Source organism: Mustela erminea, chromosome 10, assembly GCF_009829155.1.
Source record: "Mustela erminea isolate mMusErm1 chromosome 10, mMusErm1.Pri, whole genome shotgun sequence".
NCBI lineage: Eukaryota > Metazoa > Chordata > Mammalia > Carnivora > Mustelidae > Mustela > Mustela erminea.
The window spans coordinates 12,650,293-12,670,760 of NC_045623.1; the positions used below are offsets into that span (position 1 = coordinate 12,650,293).

General features: G+C 37.2%; 1 protein-coding gene and 1 long non-coding RNA gene across 4 annotated transcripts in view; both read right to left on the reverse strand.

Annotated features, from left to right (window-relative positions):
- Positions 1–20,468, reverse strand: part of MAGI3 (membrane associated guanylate kinase, WW and PDZ domain containing 3) — a 234,645-nt gene that overhangs the window by 177,611 nt on the left and 36,566 nt on the right. The gene's annotated exons all lie outside the window — the stretch shown is intronic.
- LOC116600713 lies at positions 4,095–15,035 on the reverse strand. Its single transcript, XR_004289769.1, has 3 exons — positions 13,492–15,035; positions 4,546–4,551; positions 4,095–4,105 (listed from the first exon to the last, which is right to left on the reverse strand). It is a non-coding gene; the product is annotated as an uncharacterized LOC116600713 (long non-coding RNA).

The window sequence follows — 20,468 nt, forward strand, 5'->3', positions numbered from 1 at the left end:
GGAGAACAGTTAAGTCATTACTTTAGTCCCCACCTCCTCACTTTCTCTGGCTTTTGATATGATGCCGGAGAGTTCACACACGCCCTGCAACTAGGAGAAAAAGAAACTTCAGTCATTGAAGACGAACTATCTCCAGACTTCTTATTATAGGAAGCGGTTTAAAATCTGTCTTTGCTTGAACCTTTGTTAGTCTTTCTTTTGCTTATAGCTATATATAGCACTATCCGATTCAAAACCCTCTTCCTATAAGATTTTATTTAATGCTCCCAGCGATTTCCTGAAGTAGGTAACGTCATTAGCCCCACTCTTAAAAACAGAAAGCAGAGATTTCTGAGATGGTGAAACTTGCCGACAGTTGGTTAAAGGGCAGATTAGAATTCAAACCCAGATCCGTCTGCTGTCCAGGCTCATGTTCCTCCCACTGCCTTGTACCACTGCTCATTGTCAATCACTCATGCCATCTGTGTGGTAAAAAGAAATCACCAGAGACTGGAATCAAACCACGCCTGGGTTCAAATCCGGACTCTCCCACTTCCCGAACATCACTGGGCAAATCAGCTTCAGGTTGCTGAACTATAAAATGGAGATAATGACATGACCTTGCGAACTGTTGTGGCAACGGAACTCATTGAACTGTTTCCCAAAGAACTACGCGTGTTTCCGGACATATGAGACATTCAAACTTCAGTGTTCTCTCCCTTCTCCTTCTGTCATTTAAGTGCTCTGTGCAAAGCATGGAGAGAAGAGTCCATTTGTGTTCTCACAAAGCTCTTAGCCCAGCGAGCTGCAAACAATACTGTAGAGCCATCTTAGAGGCTCAGAGATGATGCTGGGGAAGCCCAGAAGAGGAAGAGGTGTCATGAAGTAATTGAACGAAATGACCTCTGAACATGGTTCAAGGAGCTTGCTGGGTGATGAGAAAGGGCAGGGCAACAGCACAAGGATGCTCCAGGTGGAAGAACAGTATATGCAAAGGCACAGATATAAGAGAAAACAAGATCTAATTCAGGAACTACACGTAGTTCAGTACAGTTGGGCCTAATAATGAAGAGCGACCAGAGAAGCGGCTGGAGGGTTGGGCAAGAAACAGATTATAAAAGTCCTTATATTAAAAAAAAGGATGATTCTTCTTCTACCCACTTAAGCCCCCATGTTGCATCACCACTTCCTCAGGGTTGCTGGGGGGAAGGGGGTTGGGAGAAGGGGGTGGGATTATGGACATTGGGGAGGGTATGTGCTTTGGTGAGTGCTGTGAAGTGTGTAAACCTGGTGATTCACAGACCTGTATCCCTGGGGATAAAAATATATGTTTATAAAAAATAAAAAATAAAATAAATAAATAAATAAAAAGAACCACAGGGGGGAAAAAAAACTCAGAAAAACCTGAAAAAAAAGAAGGAAAAAAAAGGATGATTGCAGGATGCCTGGGTGGCTCCGTCAGTTAAGCAGCTGCCTTCAACTGGGGTCATCATCCCAGGGATCTGAGACTGAGTCCTGCATCAGGCTCCCTGCCCAGTAGGGAGTTGCCGCTGTTCCCTCTGCCTGTGCGTGTTCTCTCTCTCTCTGTCTCTCTCTCTCTCTCTCTCTCTCTCATTCTGACAAATAAATAAATAATCTCAAAAAAAGAAAGAAAGAAAGAAAGAAAGAAAGATAGATAGATTGTTTTAAAAAAGGATGGTTGCCAGTGAGGGTCGAGGGGGTATACTGAAGAAAGACTTGACAACAACAAAAAAGGCGGCATACAACTAGAACAAGTGTGACAAGCCTCTGAACTTCGGAACTATTAACTATACTGCTCCAAATACAAGTAGGAGAAAGAAATTAATTCTATATGGCTTTGGACTGAAAGAGTAACTGAATATATATAGTTTTATGTATCATTCAATATACACAAAGGTAGTACACAGATATTCCTGCCAGTGGCAGACATAGTTTAATAAATCAGTGGATGAAAATCAAGTAATCCCTAAGTCCCACCTTCTTTCCACTTCTACTATCTGGAGAGGAGGGGGGAATCTAAAAAACACAAAGTAATTATAAGACAATGAGACAGGCAAGAAAAAGAAAGAAGGGAAGAAAGCAAGGGACTAGAAAAATCAGGCTGTTTAATGAGTAATGAATGAAGGCAGTAGTAATCCACTTAAAAGGGAACGTGTGCTTGCTCTAATTCCAACTCTACTCTTCTTATTAAACATTAATAGAGAAGGACAAGTTGAATTCCAAGCTTGTAAGGATTAAAAAAGGAATTTTAAAATTTAAACAATACTTATATTAAGCAATAGTTACATAAAGTAAAAAAAAAAAATAGTTATGTAAAAAGTAGGCCAAGAATGAGGGTAGGGAGAAAAAAGAAAAAAATCAAAGGAATTAGATTGCTAAGATTGTTACTTTTAATCACCTTATTTTAGAACAGCCTTAAGATATGTGGTACAATATTGGTTTTATTCTTATTTGAATTCTTTATTAATATCAAGTTCAAATCACTCTATAGATGCACATATATATCTTCATAAAACATGAAATGTCTTAGGGGAAGAAAGGATGATCTATGTACTTTTTGTATATTACACAGACATCCACACAGGACACTCCACCTTGGGAGTAGAGACTGAGTAAGATACAGTATCTAATTCATCTGTTCAAAGCAAATATCAGACTAAAATAATTAGTGCCTTTCCAAGGAGCAGTTTGGAGTGTAGAACTCTTCAGTACAAAATGGAAATGGGCTTCAAAGAGACCTTCATTCAGGGCGCCTGGGTGGCTCAGTGGGTTAAGCTGCTGCCTTCGGCTCAGGTCATGATCTCGGGGTCCTGGGATCGAGTCCCGCATCGGGCTCTCTGCTCAGCAGGGAGCCTGCTTCCTCCTCTCTCTCTGCCTGCCTCTCTGCCTACTTGTGTTCTCTGTCAAATAAATAAATAAAATCTTTAAAAAAAAAAAAAAAAGAGAGACCTTCATTCAGACTGCTTTTTAAACAAAACTTTTCAAAAGCTATAATTCAGAATTTTAAGAGTGACCTTGCTTTAATATAACAATATAACTTATACAGCTACAATTCCATCCCCAAAGTGTTCCAAAAATACAGAAAAAAAAAAAAGAAAGAAAGAAAGAAAGAAAAGCAAAAAAAGAAAGGATGTTAATTAAAGGATTATCGGGAAGGGGGAAAGCACCATTTCACATTCCAATAAAGTAGTAACATTACCCAGATCAATACTTAAATAACGCCCTTTCCATTTTAAGTAAACGAAAAAGTTAAACCCCCTCCCAAATAGCCTAGCTTTTAATTTTGAATACTTTAAACCTCCTTGCTGACCTATGGATTAATTCATTAATCATGTGTAAATAAAAACACAGAATAAAAATCACTTAGGCTTTAAATATATGAGCTGCTCCACTCTGGAAAATAGCATGGAAGTTCCTCAAAAAGTTGAAAATAGAGCTACTCTATGACCCAGCAATCGCACTACTGGGTATTTACCCTAAAGATACAAATGTAGTAATCCAAGGGGGCACATGCACCTGAATGTTGGACATTAATGTCCACAATAGCCAAACTATGGAAAGAACCTATATGTCCATCAACAGATGAATGGATAAAGAAGATGTGGGATGGAGATATATATATATATGTATATATATATATACATACATATATATATATATGGAATACTATGCAGCCATCAAAAGAAATGAAATCTTGACATTTGCAACAATGTGGATGGAACTAGAGGGTATTATGCTGAGTGAAATAAGTCAATCAGAGAAAGACAATTATCATATGAGCTCCTTGATATGAGGAATTTGAGAGGCAGGGTGGGGGTTTGTGGGGGGAAGGGAAGGAAAAAATGAAACAAGATGGGATCAGGAGGGAGACAAACCGTAAGAGACTCTTAATCTCACAAAACAAACTCAGGGTTGCTGGGGGTAGGGAGGGAAAGGGAAGGTTATTGGGTTATGGACATAGGGGACAGTATGTGCTATGGTGAGTGCTGTGAAATGTGTAAGACTAACGATTCACAGCCCTATATCCCTGGAGCAAATAATACATTATAGGTCAATAAAAATAATTTTTAAAAAGCAAAAAATAAATAAATAAATATATGAGCTGCTATGTAGCCTCTTTACCCTTCTTATAAACCAACTGGCCATAGAGAAATTTTCTGCTTTTATCTTAATAATGTTTTCATGTCTTAATTTGGTCCCTACACATAACAAAATATGGAAGGTCAATTATATGATTTCACTTAGATAAAAATATATTTCTTATATAACATACTGAATTATAAAAAGGTTAGTGAGGAAAATTATTGTCTTTCAAATTTTTCTGATCAAACTATAATTTCTCTATATCTGCAATCAAAATAGTTTTATATTGTTCTACAAGAATTCTAATTATTCATCATTTTGAACTGCCCAGATAATAATTCATCTGACACCAGTTGTCATAAAATGCATGTTTATATACATGCTTTTCAACAATTATTTCCAACATTTAATTCAACTTCTATATTCACTGCAACAAATATGAGACACTTAAAGATTGATAACCAGAAGCTATTAGCATTTCCAAAAATTCATCACTTATGAATGATCTATAGTCTTCAACTTTCAATGCAAAATATGAGAATATCATTTACTTAGCATAAGACCCTCTAGTTCCACCCACATCATTGGAAATGGCAAGATTTCGGGGTTTTTTTTTAAAATCATGGGGAAGGGAGGGAAAATGAAACAAGATGAATCCAGAGAGGGAGATTCTTAAATCTCAGGAAACAAACTGAGAGGTGCTGAGGGGAAGGAGTGGGAGAGATGGGGTGGCTGGGTGATGGACACTGGGGAGGGTATGTGCTATGGTGAATGTGGTAAACTTTGTAAGACTGATGATTCACAGACCCGTACCCCTGAAACAAATAATACATTATATGTTAATTTAAAAATTTTAAAAAAAGTTTTAAAAAAGAGTATCATTTGCTACATTTCACAGAATAGTTACGTGGGATGCCAGAAAAAGTTAAAATCCTATGGAGTCCTTCTTTGCTCTCCCTTTTCTGTCTGGTGAATATTTATATTGTAGCGTTCTGTAATATTTCAAACCTTAAAGATTTAAATATAAAATAAAGATCTCCCTCCACTCATTGACTATGTTTAATTCCTCTCTATAACACCAGCACCTTGCAGAGTGACTGATGTATTGTAAGCACTCAAAAAACACTTATTCAATAGACGAATGACTAAACCAAGAATGAAAGAATAAATAACTAAATGATATGACTAATGTTACAGAGAATCATACCATTAATTCTTTTCAGGTAATAAATCACTTCTCTAAATTGTCCTTAATTTCAACAGGCATCAAGTTATAAAATTCAAATGTACATTTTCAAAATGCTTCAAATAGGTTGGCAACTGAGAAAATACAGACCCTTCAAAATTTATACATTAGTATTTTTGAGGGTCAAATGGGGGGAAAGAGAGAAAGTAAGTAACTCAGAATGAAAAGAAGTTATTATAATTATTATACTGAAGGTCAAGAATTTATTTAGCTATTTAAAAGCCAGGCAAGAATAACCATTTTGGGTGAAACTCAATTAAACAGAAAACCAAAGTGGCTATTACCAGGAACAAATGCTTATTAAGTGCCCATTATGTATAGGGCACTATAATAAACACTAAAATCTAATTTTCCTTGAGGAAAAAGAATATGGAACCTCAAACCTGTGTTCTAAAATGTTTAAGACATACTCTCCCTAGAGAAAGACTACCAAGAATTAAAAGTGAATGACCGAGAGGAGAGTGAACTACTAATCAAAAGAGTATATGAATTTCAACATAACGATTTACTGTGCTTGGTTTTCAAAACACACATATTGCATAACATTAAAGATGTAGCTCTAAAAGTCAAAAGTGACACAGTAAATGCCTTAAAGATAAAACTTCACATGACTAAAACACAGAAGACTTATGAGCAAAATATGGTTTGGAGCCATATTGAGTAAACAAAATCTAAAATACTCATCTTGTTAAAACAAACAAACAAACAAACAACAGTATTATTAAGAATACTACTTATGCAGTTCCATGAATGCAAGAACTTTCCTTCCTTGTCTGTTTTGTTTACTTCTACCACTTATCACAGTGCCTGACAAAGAGTAGGCAGACAACAAATATTTGTTGACCAGAAACAGAAATACGTCAATGAGGCAGGACCCTTGCCTTCAAACACCTTACTAAGGTGATACTGAACTACTACTAATCACAATTCAGCATTAACCAGTGCTAAAACAGAATATGTCAGAAAATGTAGAGAAACAGAGTACAGGGCATACTGTCCAGGGAATGCCTCCAAGAGGTGAGCCAACTTGAAGAAAAATGGAATTAACTAAGAATACGAGGGAAGAAACTCATACTATTTTTTTATTCCAAAAACATGACTAAAGTACAGGAAAGTGAAAAATCAGAGGACTAGTCAGTGACATGCAACGCGGACAGAATGGCTACATTCAGGGCACATTTGGAACGTATAACGAAACATGAGAATTTATTGCCATCAATAGAATATATACTCTACAAAGGCAAAGAGCTTTTTTGTCTGTTTTTCTATTCTTTGTGGGAAGCAGTAGAAATGGTTATAATTTGTCTCCTTTTATTCACACCTCTTGAAACGTGATTTTATAGCTCCTCCCATTAAAAAAAATAAAGTACTTCATTCAATCTGTTGAATTTCAGCCAACCTGTGACTTGCTTTTGCCAACAGAATATAGCAGAAACAACACTGTACCAGCTCCATATGTAAGCTACAAAAATCTGTATGCTTCCACTCTCTCTTGGAACCCTACTGCTGCCATGAAAAGCCTAGCCTACCCTACTGGATGATGAGAGACATGTAGCCCTGTCAATTCCTTTTGCCTTGAACCAGGGATCAGCAAACATTCTGTAAAGGCATAGATAGTAAAAACTTTAGGCTTTAAGGGCCATATATGATCTCTGTCACATATTCTTCTGTTGTCTTTTATTTTACAACTCTTCAAACATTCTTAGCTTAGGGACTCTACAAGGATTTCCAATCCCTGCCTCAGATGATAGCCAACCAACTTGCAGAAGTAGAACTATCTAGTTGACTGTATATGACAGCCCAGCCAAGACCAAGAGAACCTCATTCATGAGCCCAGTATAAATCATCAACCTAAGACTCATGAACTAAGTAACTGGTTGATTTTTTTTGCCACTACATTTTTAGTGGTGAGTTAATCATTACAAGCTTATAGGCACACTACTCTAGCTTTCAACCCTAGAACAATATGCCTGTCACTTAATAGATGCTCATTAAATACCCAGTAAATAAAATAATGAATAGGAAGAATTACAGGAATCACAACATGATATTTTATGTCAGGATTTGCAAACTCAAAGGTCCACAGGAACCAGAGAAGTAAGTAAAGTAATCAGTATAGAGAACAGATTTAAAAAGAGTGGCAGAGAATCTATACCAGGAGGCCACGAAACATCTGGGAGGCAGAGTAGGTAGAAAAAAAGGCAGTGAGAGAGGGAAGAGAAAACAAGGAACAAAGATCTGAGGCAGAAACAAAAGATTTTAGGCAGAGACTGTCCAACTGGATAAGAATTCAAGATCTAACTATGTTGTCCGCAAGTAACATACTTCAGATTCAAAGAAATATTCTTTTGCAGAAATGGTGCTGGGGCAATTGGATACCCACCTGCAAAAAGATGAATTTGAATCTCTTTCTCACACTATAAATAAAAAGTAACTCAAACAGACCACAGACCTAAATGTAAGAACAAAATTATGAAACTTTTTATAGTAAAGAAAATACAGGAGAAAATCTTTGAGATCTTGAATTAGGCAATGCTTTCTGAAATACAACACCAAAAGCACAAGAAAAAGACAAAACTAATCAACCGACCTTAACCAAAATTAAAATATTTTGTGTCTCAGAAGACACCATTCAAGAGAGTAAAAAAAGGCAAACCAGGAAAATCCCTAGATAGAAAAAAGATAAGTGGCTGCCAGGGGATTAGGGGAGTGAGGAAGGGGGAGTTGCTGCTAATGGAAACTGGTTTTCTTCAGGAGGTAATGAAAATATTCTGAAATTACCTACTGGTGATGATGGCACAACCTTGTGAATGTATTAAAAACTACTGAATTGTGCACTTTAAAGGAGTCAATATTATGGTATGTGAATTATAGCTCACATTTTTTAAAAAATTTAGTTAAAAAATAACCCATACACGAGGAGAAAATATTTGTAACTCTAATAAGAGACTTGTGTCTAGACTATATAAAGAACTCATACAGCTTTACAATAAAAAGATAACTAATTCAATTTTAAAATGGGTAAAGGCAGAGTGCCTGGGTGGCTCAGTCGGTTGAGCATCTCCAGCTCTTGATTTCTGCTCAGGTAATGATCTCAGGGTCCTGAGATTGAGCTCCCCACCCCCCAGGCTCTGTGCTCAGTGGGAAGTCTTCTTGAGATTCTCTACTGTCCTCTACTCCTCCCTCCCCCACTCCTCCTTGCTTACACATGTACTCTCTCCCCCTCTAAAAGTAAATAAAATCTTAAAAATAAATAATAAAATGAGCAGAGACACATAAATAGCTAATAAGCACATGAAAAGATGCTCAAAGTTATTAATCATTAGGGAAACACAAATTAAAACCAAATGAAATACCACTTCTCACCCACTAGGATGGCTATAATCAAAAAGACAATATCAAATATCAGTGAGACCATAGAGACCTCAGAACCTTTGTAGGTTGCTGGTGGAAATACAAAATGGTGTAGCCACTTTGGAAATCAGTTTGGCACCTTCTTTAAAAAATTAAACACAGACTTACTATAGGACCCAGCAAATCCGCTCTTAGGTATCTACCCAGAGAAATGAAAAACCATATTCACACAAAGACCCATACACAAATACTCACATAAGTATTACTCACAACAGCCCAAACCTAGAAACATCCCAAATGCCCATCAACTATTGACTGAATTGAAAAAAATCTAACATATCCATACAATGAAATGCTACGCAGCAATAAAAAAGGAAAAAAGTAACGGATACAAAATATACCATGAATGAACCTTAAAAACAATATGTTCAGTTAAAGAAGTCAGACAGAAAAAAACATTTATTGTATGATTCTACTTACGTGAATGTTCAAAAAAAGGGGACAAATAAAAAGTAGATTAATGGTGGCCTAGGATTGGGAATGAAAATGAGCAACTCTAAGTGGTTACGAGACTTCTTTTCAAGGTGATGGAAAGGTTATAAAATGAGATGTGGTGATAGTTATACCATTCTATAAATATACTAAAGTTTGCTGGATTGTACCCTTAAAATAGGGCAATTTTATGATATGTAAATCGTACCTCCATAAATCTGTTTAAAAAAAAAAGAATCAGTAGAATTTGATAACTGACTAGTAGTGGTGAAAAAGAGAAAGAAATAAAGAGAGAGAGAAAGAAAGAAAAGTAGAAAGAAAGAAAAATCTAGATGTTTGGCTTTAACAACTGGTGTTGATGGGAGTACCCTTTATAGAAAAGGCAGAGTGAAAAGGAGAGGGAACAGGTTTATGGGGGGTGGGTGAATGGTGAATCTGGTTTTGGGCTTACTAAATATTATGGACTAACATAAAGACATCCAACCGAAGATGACCAAAAAGCAGTATGAAAAACAGATTCAAGGGCGCCTGGGTGGCTCAGTGGGTTGGGCCGCTGCCTTCGGCTCAGGTCATGATCTCAGGGTCCTGGGATCGAGTCCCGCATCGGGCTCTCTGCTCGGTGGGGAGCCTGCTTCCCTCTCTCTCTCTCTCTGCCTGCCTCTCCATCTACTTGTGATTTCTCTCTGTCAAATAAATAAATAAATAAATCTTTGAAAAAAAAAAAAAGAAAAACAGATTCAAGATTAATTCACTCAACAAATATGTAGTGAATGACGACAATATAAGGAACCACATCTGATCCTGGAAATACAGTAGTTAACCAGCAAAATCCACTCCCTGCTTTCATGGAGCTCATATTTAGAGGGGATAAAAATTAAAAAGGAGAAGATTTCTCTGATATATTTCTATGCAATTGAGAAGAATCAATGAAGAAGTGATAGTTTAGACACTGGACTTAAATCATAGAAGGATGAAGAATACAGAAAGGAGAAAGAGGGCCAAGCATGTGAACAGAGATTTAATGACTAATGACTGTACATATAGGAAGTTTAGCCATGAAGATGACAACCAACCAGAGACAGAAGAGGGAATACCTATGACTGAAAGAGAAGAGAGTTCAAGAAAGAAGGAGTAGTAAAAAGTACAAAGTATCAGCAAGATGCAGAAGGTGAAAAAAACGTTTAAATGATCTGATTAAGCTCTTCATTCATGCAACAAGTATTTTTTGAGGAGCTATTACATGCCAGGGACTTTGGCTTTTATTCTGAGTGAAAGGCAGGAGCCATTACAGAGCTCTGAGGAGAGGAAAGACATGATTTGATTGAACATTTTTAAAGGTCACTCAGAGAAGATTAAGAGCACAAGGGCAGAGCTGGGGACCAGTTAGGTGGCTCCTGAACTAAACCAAGCAAGAGATGATGGTGACAGCAGTGGAGAAAGGGAGCAAAGGTCAGACTCTGAATAAATTGTAAAGTTAGAGCCAACAGGATTTCCTGATGTATTTCATGTAAGGTTTGAGAGTAACCAGTCAGTCAGACAAGACTATAACGTTGTAGCCTAGACAACAGGAATTGCATTAAATGATAAAAGGATGGGGGCGCCTGAGTGGCTCAGTGGGTTAAGCCGCTGCCTTCGGCTCAGGTCATGATCTCAGGGTCCTGGGATCGAGTCCCGCATCGGGCTCTCTGCTCAGCGGGGAGCCTGCTTCCTCCTCTCTCTCTCTGCCTGCCTCTCTTCCTACCTGTGATCTCTCTCTGTCAAATAAATAAATAAAATCTTTAAAAAAAAAAAAAAAAAAAAAAAAAGGATGGCTGCACATGGAGACATTTGGAGGAGGCAGAGGTTACGAGTTTGTTTACAAGACACATTCCATTTGCAATGCCTCTGAGAGAGAGGAGTGAAGATGGCCAATGATCACCTGGATAGATGAGTGGAGAGCTCCGGAGAGAGGTGTGGACATTGAGAAGGCAGGAAGAGAGGAACCAGCAAAAGAGAATGAAAAGAAGCAATACCATAAAGGAAGAAAACCAAGAGAAGCAGTATCTCCCACACTAAGAGAAGAAAACATGATCATGGAAGGGTGTTCTACTCTATGTACCTGAGGATCTCTACCAGGATCTCTATCAGATCTGCTCTGATCTGTCCCCTCAAGGGACATGTGGCAGTACTTGGAAGCATTTTTGATAGACTGACTGGAGAAAACAAAGTATGTTACAGCATCTAGTAGGGAGAGGTCAGGCATAATTCTCCATAGTCTATAATGCATGGAACAATCCTCTTCCCACCCCCTACTGAAATTCAAACCTCTTTGGAGATGGTGAGTCGACTTTTATGTGATTAAATTTCTAAGTAATTATAATTACTTTTTTCTTGGCATAATAAGAAGTGAAAGGTCTTCTGTTAAAGTGGGATAGTTACCCTCAACCATGTACATAAGGATATAAGCACAAGAGACCACAAAGGAATATATTATAAATCACAGTTCTCTAAATAGTTTATTATCGCCTCCATGTTTGTATTTTCCAAATTTTCTTAGGAGTATGTGTTACTTTGAGAATTAGGGAAATTTTATACTTTTTTTTTTTTTTTAAGTATTACGGTCACCAAATATGAATGTGTGGGAATTAAAGCTGTATGGCCTCTTATGTAACAGGATTCTGAATTCTGCTGAAAGAGAATACATTAGAAGGAAATCACTTCTGCAAAGTAAATCCTGAAGTTTTAGGTTATTTTCTAATAGCTGTGGATTTAGAGAGCATAAATCAAATGTTAATCCTTTCAAATGTTATGACCTGCACCAGCAAATTCAGTGTTCTACTAAATGATTTTGGAGTATAGCTCTAAATGAAGACAAACAAAAAATTCCCTCGAAATAAAAAACCAGTCTGAGAAGCAGATCTAATCACAGGTGGTTCTCTTACAAAATTTACAGATCTATGAACACCTGCAGGTTGACCCGCAATCCTCAAAATGCCAATGTCAGCCCGAGTCCTATCATCTGCAGACTCTTTGTTAAAGGAAAAATACCAATAGCCATCAATGATAGGCAGCGATGCTTATCCTCACTAAAAATTAAGGATTGCAAATTAAAACCATAAATATACCATTTTATGGCCACCAGGATCAGAAGAAATTCCAATTGTGGAGGAAAACGTGAATAAACAAAACTCTTACACATTATTAGTGCGGTAAGAATTTGTTATATTTATGTGTAATCCTTTCCTGTTCTAAGTATTGCAAATATCTTTTACCAATCTCTGACTTGCCTTTTCACTTATTTTATGGTACCTCCTGACAAATAGAAGTTCCTAATTTTAAGGTAGCCAAATTCACTGATTTTTTTTTTGTTCCCTTAAGATAAACGTAAAATACTTTAAAAAAAAAAAACCTTCCCTGTCTTGAGGTCACAAAAACATGCCTCTATATTGAAAAACTTGGGATTTTGTCTGCTCATTTAAGTAAAAGCAACATAGCATAGAAGTTACAGTCACAGACAAAGATGGCTCTGCTACTGTGACCCTGGGCAAATTACTTTGTTTCTCTTTGCTCTGCCTCAGTTTCTTCACGTAAAAAAAAAAAATGGTGGTAATAACAGCACCTACAGTTAAAGATAAATGTAATGATCAAAGGGCCAAATGTGTGTAAGGTGCTAGAGCAAGGTCAAGTATATAATCAGCACAACAGAAGTGTTAGCGGTTTTTTGTTAGGGCTTCAATCTGACTGAATTTGATTTTGCATAGGGTATGAAGTAGAGATTCCATTCCATTTTTCCCCATATAAACAGTAATGATTCCAGCAGTATTATTCCAGCAGTATAGGGTGAATAGTCTATCCTCTTCCCACTCATGTGCAGCATCACTCTGACACACTACGCTTCTGTAAAGGTCTACTTCTGTGCCTCCCTTCTGCTGCTCTGATCTGTCAATCTCTGTGTTGCTGCCATACTGCCAAACTACGAGCTCCTGACAGAAATTATTACACTGGACAGGACAGACCTCCTGACAGAAATTACTACACTGGACAGGACAGACCTCCTGATAGAAATTACTACACTGGACAGGACAGACCTCCTGACAGAAATTACTACACTGGACAGGACAGACCTAGCCCCAACCCTAATTCGTTCTTCAAGTTTCCAGGATAACTTGTCCTTTGCAAATTTTAAAGTAAGATCTCACATTGCAATTTTTAAAATAATTTTATTTATTTATTTGAGAGAAAGAGAGAGAGCACAAGCAGGGTGAAGGGCAGAGGGAGAAGCAGACCCCCTGCCAAGCGAGGAGCCAGAGCCCAAGGCAGACACTTAACTGAGCCACCCAGGTGCCCCTGCATTGCATTTTTAAAAGCTATTGGAACTTTGAATGAAACTGCATAAACTTACAAGGCAATTTGTTAGAAACTGACTGAATTCCGTTATCCAGGTTCCCTATCCATAGACAGGATCTTTCTCTCCATTTACTTACGACTTTTTGTTTTCATTCAATAAAATCTTACTATAGTCCCTATAAAGGTCTTGTACAGATCCTATTTTCTTTTGAACATTAAGCTTTAACTTTCAACTTCCATATTTATAATACAAAATTTAGCTTCTTCCCAAATAAACACAAGGGCCTGAAGATGTTCTAGATCTAGTTATCTCCATCCCACTTACACCACTATAGTACAGTACTTTAAAGACTGCCCTGATATTACTGAGGCTTTCGAACTCCATACATTAAATGTTCCTGTTTCACATCATTAATGTGTTTATATTTATCCCCGTATCTACCATCTTATTTTGTTATACTTCTTATGTCTCACACCTCCTTCCTAAGATCAGAAATACATCATTCAAAGTTACTTGGAGGAATGGGGATTTTAGCTAAACAGGTAAACTCCTTATTTTTGCATATATAAAAATATATTTTGCCTTCATGTTTTAAAGAACTGTTTCATCCTTAGAAAACAAGCAAATCTATTTCTTGGGACTTCCAAAATGCGAAGTTTACAATATTTTTTCTAAAATCTTTTTCACTTCAAATATTCAATTTTTCAATTTATTTTTTATTTGTCATTTCTACAATTTCTAATTGGTTCATTTTCAAAACTGCCTGGTCAGTAATAGTCACTTCCTCCTTACTCATGCTATCAGTTTCTTTTATTCCTTTAACAACATCAAAATGCCTCAAGCATAAACTGCATTTATATTCCAAGAACTGGAGTCTATGGAGTTTGGTTCTTTGGTATGCTGTTACTACTGACTTTCACGCATGGTGGCTTATTATGACAGTAATTTCAGATTACGTGTTCCTATCATATGTAAATCTGTGGCAATTCTTTGCAACTTGACTGAAGATGTTTACTTCCAAACAGAGTTACAGTATGGTTCTGCCAAGTGCCTACAGCATTTATTAAAGGCCAGGTCCCCTCTTAAATTATAATTCTAGATTTAGGCTTTTTCAGATCGTGCAAACAGTATTAATTCAAACAACAAATGCACACATGAGGACAAGTGAGTGCCCACCAATTTTCAGGGGAGAGGTTCTGCTTTTAATCTCTATTCAGAGACGAGACCACGGAGAACCTTTCCTTTGCCTACTTCCTTTGCCACTTGCTTGCTCTTTCCCTAAAGGAGTCTCCAGTCTGACTTCCCAAATTGTGGAAGCCCCCATCTTAGTCCCCAGCGCCTCTGTGCTCTAAAATAACAGGTCACCTCAGTCCATATATTTTCCCAGGGTATCCAGTGACTTCAGAGCCATCTCACTTCCCTGATACCATGCTTGTTCCTTTTTGCAGACTCATCCATTCTTTCAAAATGACTTTCTGGGGGCGCCTGGGTGGCTCAGTGGGTTAAAGCCTCTGCCTTCAGCTCCAGTCATGATCTCAAGGTCCTGGGATCGAGCCCCACATCGGGCTCTCTGCTCAGAGAGATGGCCTCTTAGGCCACCCGCCTGCCTCTCTGCCTACTTGTGATCTCTCCCTGTCAAATAAATAAATAAAATCTTTTTTAAAAAAATGACTTTCTGTTGTTGTGGGTTTTTTTCTTTTTCAAGCATGTTTTAAACGTTTTCAAACTGAAAGGTTCAAGCAGTTATACCGTCATAAAAAGAAATCCAATGAATACTTTCTTAACTGCTCCACCTGAAATCTAATGAATGTTTTCTTGACTGCTCCACCTAATGCTGCAGCCATATCAAGTTCTTCAACATTTTCCAGCTTAAAAGAACTGTGTAGAAGTTACTTTAGAATAATCTATCCCAATAGGAAAATTCCTTTGGAATAAGAATTTAATAAGTCTGTTCACTCAGGTGGTGATGAAATTAAAGATTCAAATATGGCAATATTTGTATTAGAACAATTAACCAGGTAACTGTTCTTGTGTGAATACAATTTGGAAAATATTTAAAAGATATGAGATGATTTACTATAACAGTGTTCTATTCATTCTTTCGAGTCATGTATCATGCAACATGAGTTATACCAAATTCTATAGTACTTCTATTATAATTATGTCTCGACACATCTTTTTTCAGAATTTTTAAGAAACATCATTACAAAGCCAAATGCCATATATTACTTTGTATAATAATACCCATTTTAACCAAAAAGTCTCAGGTTAGAAAGGATCCTGTTTCTTAGGGAGCAGTTATACAGATGGTTATTATTATTCTTTAAACTGTATGTTTATATACAATTATATAAAAGAAAAAGAAGGAGAGGGAGAGAGCAAGAGATATGGAAGAAGGAGAGGGCAGAGAGACTTCTCGAATGCTCAGGTGCATTCCTGTGATGTGACATCCTGCTATCTTTATAATCAAATTTTCTTCTTCCTTTCTATATATATGTTAATTGTTTATATGCTTAATTTTATTTCTTTTTATATGCTTAATTGTGGTACCCAAAACTTCATATGTTGAAGTCTACTTCACTACTTTTACTATCTCAGAATGTGACTACACTGGGAGGCAGGGTCTTTAAAGAGGTGATTAAATTAAAATGAAGTCATTAGAGTGGGTCCTAGTCCAGTATGACTGGTGTCATAAGAGGAGACTGGACCAGAGAAGGTTACAAACAAAACAGAACAAAAAGAAACAAAACCATGTAAAGATATAGAAAGAAGATGGCTACCTACAAGCCAAGGAGAGAAGCCTAAGTGGCCATCAACCGTGCCCAAACCTTGACCTCAGACTTCCAGCCATCCAGATTTGTGAGATAATAAATATCTGTTGTTTAATGTAAAATTTAAAAAAATTTTTTAAATCTGCTTACGTATCACAGGGCCCAGCTCATAAGTTTTAAGTACAATGGTCCGCACGTGAGCAAAGAGTTCTGCTAAGCATATTACCTCTACTTCTTTATTCAAATATTTGAATACCTATTATGTGTCAGGCCCTATGCTACATAATAGAAATAGTATACAAAAGTATGTAATTTCCAAAATCAACTTTTTTTTCCGGTCCTACCACATTCTTGGGCTCCACTCTTTGATAAAATCAGAGGAAATAAGGAAATGTCTTTATTCTTTTTTTTCTCATACTGTATTACATTTTTAAAACCATGTGTTCTACAGCTTATATTTGTGGCTTGAACAATTGATAGTCACGGCTGTCCTGAAAAGCCTATGCCACCTCATATTATGTTTTATATATCTGCAGAGTTGCATAAAAAATGAATGGTAAAACAGTGAGGCTGATGTTTCAGAACCAGCTGTTTAGCTAGGAAAAGAACCAAGGCAACTAAGTACCCAAACTCCGTATGTTAATATGGTTTTGTTTTTCTTGCTATCATTTATGTAGCTAACATAGTGAATAGTAATAACTCTGAAAAAAAATGATAGTGAAAGTTGACAAAAGGATTCTAAAATTTATATGCAAATTTAAAGGATTCATAATAGACAAGAATAAAGTTGGAGTGCTTATATACCAGATATTAAGACTTATTATAAAACTATAGTAAAATTAAGACATTATGTTATTAGGGGCGCCTGGGTGGCTCAGTGGGTTAAAGCCTCTGCCTTCGGCTCAGGTCATGATCCCAGGGTCCTGGGACCGAGCCCCGCATCGGGCTCTCTGCTCAGCAGGGACCTGCTTCCTCCCTTCTCTCTCTCTCTGCCTGCCTCTCTGACTGCTTGTGATCTGTCTGTCAAATAAATAAATAAAATCTTAAAAAAAAAAAAAGACATTATGTTATTAGAGCAAGGACAGACAATAGAAAAATGAACAGACTGCAATGTCCAGTACAGTAGTCATCACACACATGACCACTGAGCACCTGAAATGTGGTTAGTGCAATTCAGGAAGCAAATTAATTTTTTTACTTTAATGAATTTAAATTCAAACTTAAGAAACTTAAGTACAGGAATGCCTGGGTGGCTCAGTCGGTTAAGTGTCTGCCTTCATCCCAGGTCATGATCCCAGGGTTCTGGATCAAGCCCAGCATCAGGCTCTCTGCTTGGTGGGGAGACTGCTTCTCCCTCTGCCTGCCTCTCTCCCTACTTGTGCTCTCTCTCTGATAAATTAATAAACGTACGAACGAACAAAAAGAAGAAGGAAAGGAAGGGGGAAGAGAAAGGAAAGGAAGGAGAGAAGAAAAAAGAAAGACAAAGAAACTTTAGACTAACTTTCGGACTAGACTTAATTAGACTTAAGCTTTCGGACTAACTTAGGTATGTGAATCTATTGTTTCAACTTTAAATTTTATGAAATCTAAATTCAGATCAAGTATTAATGATGATAATTTTATGTGTGAGTTGAGCTGTGCAGTAAATGTAAATAAATGCCAGATATCAAAGACAGTACAAAAAATATATAATATCTCAGCAATTCCATATTGACTAAATATTAAGATATTATTTTATTGTACTGGGCTTAATAAGATAGATTATTTTTTTAAATGTCATCAGTTTATTTTTACTTTTTTTACTGGGGCTACTAGAAAATTTGTAGTCACATGTATGGCTCTCATTTGTCACTTGCATTATACTTCTACTGAACAGCCCAGGGTATAGTGTGTCCAAAAAAAGACTCACTCATATATAGCTGATTTATAAGAAAGATTATGTTGCAAGTGAAGTGGGGGAAAGGATGATCTTTCAATAAATGGAGGTGAGTTAACTGAAGGGGAAAAAAAAAAGGAATCTTGAGCCTTCACATAATAGAAATCAATTCTAGTTGGATTGTATATCTAAATGAGAAAGTCAAAATTATAAAGTTGTTGGAAGAAAAAACGAAGAGAGTATCTTCATTACACTGGGTTAGGCAAAGATTTCTAAACAGATTATAAAGTATTAATCATTTTTTAAAATTGCTAAATTAGACTATACTAAAATTAAGAACTTCTGCTCATCAAGACACCACTAAGGGAATGAAAGGGCAAACCAGAGTGGGGAAAAAAAGCATCTGAAGGGGGAAGTACATAAAAGAGATGGAGTATGTGAGACACGTGTGCACATTCACACACACAGAGAACATATCCATTGTATATACACTAATACCTTCATATTTTTAAAGACTTTTATTTTTAAGGAATCTCTACACCCAAAGCAGGGCTCGTACTCACAACTCTGGGACCAAGAATCACATGCTCTACTGAATGAGTCAGCCAGGCACCCTAATACCTTAATGCTGGACCATATTTTCCTGTTACTGTTTTACTTAAGCAAAATTTCAAGCAAGTGAATGTTACCCATTCAAGAAACAAAAATTCTTGGGCGCCTGGGTGGCTCAGTGGGTTGAGCCTCTGCCTTCAGCTCAGGTCATGATCTCAGGGTCCTGGGATCGAGTCCCGCATCGGGCTCTCTGCTCAGCAGGGAGCCTGCTTCCTCCTCTCTCTCTCTCTGCCTGCCTCTCTACCTACTTGTGATCTCTGTCTGTCAAATAAATAAATAAAATCTTTAAAAAAAAAAAAAAAAGAAAGAAACAAAAATTCTTAACCAATTTTTATTCATATTATAAGTACTTATATATATTTTTGGTTGTGAAAGTAAAGATAGTGCATACAAAATCAACCTTTACATAGACTACATAAGGTCACTGTTGGCATATATAAAAAGATATCCTCAAATGAAAAGTATCCTCTGAAAAAGTTACCTTCAAATTAAAAGTAATATTTAAAACCATAACATTAGGACTTATAATCCAAATAAGATGGCTTAAACCTGTTTCTCCCTACTCCTCCCTCAAAGTATAAGTATAAGCCCTAAAAATAATGCAAGAGACATCCAAAAGAGAATTTTGGAAAGTGTCAAAAGGAAGACACACTGGTTTGGAATCCTAGGACTAGAGGAATAATACAGAAGCAAGGCTTTTATGCCCTCCCTTCCAACCAAAAGAAAATGACCTAACCCAGAAGAAGGTGACGTAACCTGGGCATGTCCCAATCCCCAAATCAGTACAGAAGACAGTCCAGGCAGGCCAGTTCATCTCTGAGATTCAACAAGAATCTCTCCAATGACACCACCAATTGAGTTCACCACCAAAGGCAAGAAGGTATGACTGGAAGTCCCACTAACAAGCAGCAGTTAGGGGTAAACAATCTCCTTCCCTTCAAGAACTGAGATTTCCCTGTCCTACAGAGAAATAATAGGATGGCCAGATAACACTGACAAGAAGGATTCTGCCACAAGTTACCAGCCAGCGAAGCACTGTTGGTCTCAGAGGCCCAAAACTCCTCTCTTCTATACAGAGACATGAAGTGGCTCAGCCTGCGGAAGCCCTTTCACTTCCTCTGACAGCAGGAACAGGGACCAGGGAGAGCCCCAGAGGCACCAGACAAACTAAGCAGATCAAAATAATATCACAAAGTTTCAGAAATTAAGCCATCATTGGAATCATATCCCCAAGAGGAGGCAAGATGTCATACTAAACCTTAACAGAATACGTGTTAAAAGATTTAAATAGGATCCAGAGTCCGCAATAGATAAAATGCCCAGAAAACAAGAAATAAGAATATCACAACTGGAATAAGAAAAGACAATCAACTGCCATCAACACAAAGATGAACCAGATGTTAGAATTATCTGACACGGATTGTAAAGCAGTGGGCATAAATAGGCCTTAACAGTCAACTTCATATGCTCTTGAAGCAGAAGAAAATATTAAAACCTTGGGGGAAAAAAAGAAGTTATAAAAAGGAGTCAAATGGAAATTACATAACAGAAAACTATATTAACAGAAATAAAAAATACGGGGCGCCTGGGTGGCTCAGTGGGTTAAAGCCTCTGCCTTCGGCTCAGATCATGATCCCAGGGTCCTGGGATCGAGCCCCACATCGGGCTCTCTGCTTAGCAGGGAGCCTGCTTCCTCCTCTCTCTCTC